Below are 6,047 nucleotides of genomic sequence, written 5' to 3'. Positions count from 1 at the left end.
AGTGGGCGTTATGGTTGTCCTATGCGAGTGTTACTTTGTTGTGCAGGTTTGCTGCACGTCTAAATTTAGACCATTTGGCATTCCAATTACGATTGTAATCTCAGACCTATACTGGAGAGGAAGCCTTTACTTCATTGAATCTTTTCACTAATACATATGAAGTTATAATGTTACTGCTTGGACAGGACACGACAAATAAAAACAAATAACATAGTCAATAAGATGTCATTGTCATGTAAGAAATCATGATATTTAAAATACTAACACAATGCAGAGTACACACAATTCTTTATACACAACATTTCGAGGCTACTTCTTGCTCATTCATCATCTGAATGATACAAAAATTAATTCAAGTAGCTGGGTGTCGTACAGGAAATAAGGGTAGCCTGATTGATAGCAAGTGAGTTACAATGAAACATATAAGTGGTAAATTATATGCTCCGTTTGTATTGTTCACTTGTTGAAATTTACAAGAAATATATTCAAAATGTACTATGAATAATTAAGTAAAAAACAAGGTAGCATAGCGACACAAGGCAATGTCATTAGACCGGAAATGCTTACAACAATAGGTATGTATGTAGATGACCCGGGAAAGGTCCGGCGTGGAATAGGTCTTCAGCAACCCGTTCTTGCCGAAAAAGGCAACGGGATTGGGTGATCAGGCTTGCTGACTTGGTTGATGCATGTCATCGTATTCAAATAGCTTGGATGGAGGCTTATGATGTCAATCACTGGATTGTTCATGTCAAAAACGTGGATTAACGTGCACCATTAGAAAATATACTAAAACAAATACTAACTGAACTGTGTACTTCTATTTCCGACATCATATATATAAAAAATCAAGATAAATAAAATATATTTTGAAAATCACCCAAACAAGTATAGAGGCGACTTTTCGTTATGTTTTTTTGCCTGCCGAATTGCAAACCAACAAGCGTAAAATATGTACAAAAAGGTTCAATGTGTAATTATCACAATGAGGCTGGTCTGTTCAACCAAATATATTCTGTGGGATAAGTGAGTATAAGTCAAACCTGTCAGTATCGTTTATATATGTGAATTTTAACATTCTCTCAGATAAAAATCTTCGACCATTTGGGGAGTCCGTCCGATATCCAAAATAGTTGTAAAAGGATAAAAATATCAAAATAGTTACTCGTCTAATAGTCTTGCGTCGTGTGGGTGTTGTTAAGACCCATATCATTCATTCACAACAACTTGTCTAGAGAAACACAATCACCGGCCCCATTTCACTTGTATCAATGTCATGGTAAATGTGTTCAGAGTTGCGTTGTGTCGAAGCTGTAGCAACATCTGCGGCAGGTGGGAAGTTTTCTTCTTCTCTTTCATCCATACTCTGTGAACAGCTCTCTACGTCCTGGCGGGGGAATCTATTATAAATCAGATAAAGATTGATTTAAGTAGACGAAATAAGGGTCACCTATATATTTGTGTTATTATGCCACCTATTTCATGTGGCTTCATTTGAGTGAGGGGTCGGATTTGGTTTTTCTCCGCTTTGAGTAATATTAAAGGTATAATAAAGCAACGGGATGCACAGGTTGCTTCGGCAGTACAGGCTACTGTTGTAACCTCAATGTCCAACCAATTGCCCTGGTGGTTTTTAGAAGGCATTTCATTATGGATTGTGTCATACCGCATATACCGACTTTATAGTGCTAGCCCACTGAGATATCAAGTCGCAGTTACACATGAATGCCCCACTCAGACACAGTACACTGACTCCGAGCCGACAAGTCCCAAGTAATTTCATTAAAGTGGCGAGCGAAGAAAACCTGTGGTTAGTTTGGTTCCCCTCCCACGAGCAGTGTTACGACTTGAAATATATTCAAAGCGGCGTTAAACTAACTCACACACTCACTCCCTAAATTTAGAACGATTGCTATAAAAAAGAATTACAATTATTTTCCTCACGCAATAACCATGTTTGTCAACGCGGTGTATAAAGGAGTTACTGAATAAGCCCAACTGATGTCCGGTTATATGATCCTGTTTAGCCATAAGGACACGAGGAAAGTTGCTGTCTGCCGCTGTGTATCGGTGTATGTCTTTCACATCATGCTTGAAAAGAAATCATTTGTCACGCTCCCAGCATGAACAGTTTGTTGGTGATAACCTAGTTTTGATCAAATGGCCCATTGAGGGGCTGAAATTCCAAAAAGTGAGAAAACATTTCCCCGTGTTATTGTGATCCCAGCAGTTCACACACCTGAATAGGTTTCTGTGACTTCTATTTCAGCATGTAACATTTCAAGAACGACAAACAATGCATACAGAATCAATGTCTGACAAATAACAAAAGCCAACACGAATGCATAGTTCATAGTTACCCGGCTTCAGAAAGAACAACATTTGACATGATGTCACCAATGTGTACAACATATGTCGTGAAGATTATACTATGAAACACATTAATATCCTTTCACTGAAGCAGATAGTGTTTATCTTAATGTATCTTATTTTCAAATTTCCGAAATGATTACTGAAAAAGGCGTCATTGTGTAGTTTGCACATACTAATATTTCAACATAGATGTGGATTTGAGAAAGATAATATATCATTTAAATTAGTTTTGTTTTACCACCTACCTTGTCGTCACTTTTATGAGATGAGGAGAAACAGGGTTTAACATCGCATTCAAGATTATTCCACGTGACTGCGTGTGTGTGTGTTGATGTTTGTACCAGTCCAGATTAATTATGAGATAAACATACTGTCTGATTAAGATAGAGCTAGGGTAACCTGAAGATTCAACAGCACTAAATTGAATATGGAACCGAACGCGCAGTTTGTTTACACCGAAATAATTCACTCGAACATATGACAGGCATTGAAAGCATATTAGCACGACTCGGGTCAGCTAAAATGAGGTGGGCATGCCTGAAGAAAACTAAGCCAACTTTGCAAAGCTTTCGTTCTATACCGAACATCACTATTATGACATCATATCGCTCACTGTGATGCAGAAGATATGACGTCACAGTCGTATTTAGAAAAGCGCCGAATTCAAGCTCTCTGTTGTCCCCAAAACTTAAAGTACATTCTCTTTGTAGATTTATGTCGTGTTTTCTGCCAGAGATGTATTGCCACACATTCTTTGAATATTGTAGTAACCGCAACTTTGCATTATTGTAGATATAATTACATAAATATGCCCACCGAAAGGACTGAAAAAAGTACTATTTTATGAAGTTAGCTGTTTCAATCAGAGTTTTCTTTGGATTTAACGGCCTCTGATTGACCAATCAGAATCGAGTAATTTCCCAATTCATGGTAAAATGTAGGTTTAACAGAGCTTGACAATTGAAATGCCATGCCGCAGTTTATCATAAATTCAGACACGTTATGCCGATTCGGACCAGTCCTTGATATTAATATCGGGTGCCAGGCAGGGCAACAACAACTACCATATGTTAACGTCTTGTGGTTTGATGCAGCCACGGGACCAAACCTATGACCTACCGCTATTCGGGCAGACGCTCTATCAACTACACCAAGGAGGCGGTAATATCAGTATGGCATATCTAACGTCTGTCGTTTTAAGTGAGTGAGTGAGTATGGTTTTACGCAGCAATATTCCAGCAATATTACGGCGGGGGACAACAGAAATAGGCTTCACACATTGTACCCAGGTCGGGAATCGAACACGGGTCTTCAGCGTGACGAGCGAACGCTTAAGCCACTAGAATACCCGACCGCCCTCTGTCGTTTTTAAGGATGTTGTTGAAAAAACTAATTCCAGTAGCTCCAGCTTACGACAGATACTGACTGAAGATAAAAGATCACAACAAAATATCTAGGCACAATTCTAATTCGTTCATCAACGATCATGACTGGCTGAATAAAAATGTTGCAACTGTACATACTGACCTTGTGGAGAACCGACCCTTGCGGTAACAGATGTAGCATACAGCTGTTGCGACAAGCATTACTACTACCAGTGCTACTACGTACGGGTTGATACTACTAGCCCTTGGGGTTTCTAACAAAAAAAAGAAAATGACAGTACTTTCACACATTCATACAGGTTGTGCCTTATAAAAAATGGAAATATTTTACCTCGCTTCAAAACAGTAAACTATGACATAAGGAATAATTATTTATGAATCTTTTGTTAAAGGGGCGAGATAGAATGACTAACCTACTTCATATACCACCTATATGATTAAAGAAATTCAGATAATGCTTTCGCAACATTCTTATAAAGTTCAATTGAATCGTGTCGAAGTTGTTTTTTTACCAAATTAATGCTGATACAGTTTGATCAACGAAAGTAGAGACTTTTACAACCATATCTTAATGACATTGATGTATCGAAGCTCCTTCACCAATCATAGATTAGGTCATATATATCATGGCTAATTATCAACTTGATAGTTGTCTAAGGATAGGAAAATTAAAGTCGATGCGGCAACTTTTAAAAAAATCGTTCGTTTCATCTTGAGGTTTTGAGAGATAATTTAGCTTGGTTATCAATACCAGAAATATTTCAGCCTGATTTACCTGTGACACAGGATCCAGTAGTGCACTCAGTTGTTGGAACGTCCATTGAACAATTATGCTTACATCCATCTTCTGTGATGAAACATCCGTTGATACATTTTCCAGTCGTCTGATCACACACATCGTCAATACATGGGTTACTGGTGAGGTTACAGTATTTTCCATACGTTCCATTGCTACATGCATTTAAACAAGACCCGCTTTTTGAATCGCAAGTGTAATTAGCGCAGATCTCAGAACACGGTTTACATTGTTTTCCAAAATGACCTAGTGTGCAACCTTCAGCACATCCCCCTGTGTCATCACAACGTTTGTCAATGCAGTTAGCGTTACACATAGATGAACACATTGGACCATACCAGCCAGCAACACAACCGTGGATGCACTCACCGCTTTCTTGGTGGCACTCGGGTATACACACGTTTGAAATGTTTACATCTCGTTCCAAACACTGGTCCTCAGAATTTATCGCTGGGTCAGAACGACAGGTTTCACTGCAGATTTCGGCACATAGATTCCCATAAAATTCACGTGGACATACTCGTGCACATCCATCCTCGCACGACCCCGAACAGTTATTACATGAATACTCACAGTTCTGGCCATGATATGGGGGATTGCAGTGATGACACGTTCCTGTTATCCTGTTGCACGATTTACATCTACTGGAACAAGTCTTGCAATCTGAGCCGAAGTAGTTATCTTGACATCCTGAGAAACATGTATCGCCTTGGTTACAGTAATGCCCTTCACATCCACCAGGACATATGGTGCAGTTTTCTGATGGAACTAAACAGTCTAATTTACAGTTCACGCCACGATATCCATGTTCACAGCCTTCCGTACACTTCCCAATGCCGGCATTTTCCAGTAGTTTACATTTCGTCTGCTTGCAATTCTTGCTGCACACAGACTTGCACTTGGAATCGAAATATCCAGAATCACATTCTGTGATACAGTCGCCATGTGGTGTGTTACACTCTGAACAGTGCTGGTTGTCCTGACACGTTTTGGCTGCAAAACAGAAGGAATTACGTCGTGTTGTTAATCGTGTAATCAAACATGGAGTAAGGCCCTGGATGGAGTACTAAAACAAATCTGTAATATTGATAAACTAAGGTCTCGAAAGTTGGAAAGGATTCACTTAACGGCTATGTGAAACCTGTGATCTTACCTCGTGTTGAAAGAACCAGGCAGGCAATAGTTATAAGTATCAGAACAGTCATCATTTGTCTGAAACAAATACATAGACATTGATCGTGTACACAGTGATGTCTATACATATTTAAGAGACTTGATGATAATATGCTTTATGGTTTTATTTGATCATTGTGACAGAAAACAGTATAGATGCGCGTAACCAAATACAAAGACACCAGATGAAAACAAAGCCAGATTATTATATGTAAACCGATTGTCTGAAAATCCAATATATATATATATATATATATATATATATATATATATATATATATATATATAATTTGAAGTACAATGAATGAATTTCGAACGAA

Source organism: Haliotis rufescens, unplaced genomic scaffold (assembly GCF_023055435.1).
Source record: "Haliotis rufescens isolate VD_foot unplaced genomic scaffold, xgHalRufe1.0.p SCAF_9, whole genome shotgun sequence".
Taxonomy (NCBI): Eukaryota; Metazoa; Mollusca; class Gastropoda; order Lepetellida; family Haliotidae; genus Haliotis; species Haliotis rufescens.
The sequence above is the reverse complement of the archived record's forward strand: the minus strand, read 5'-3'. Positions refer to the sequence as shown.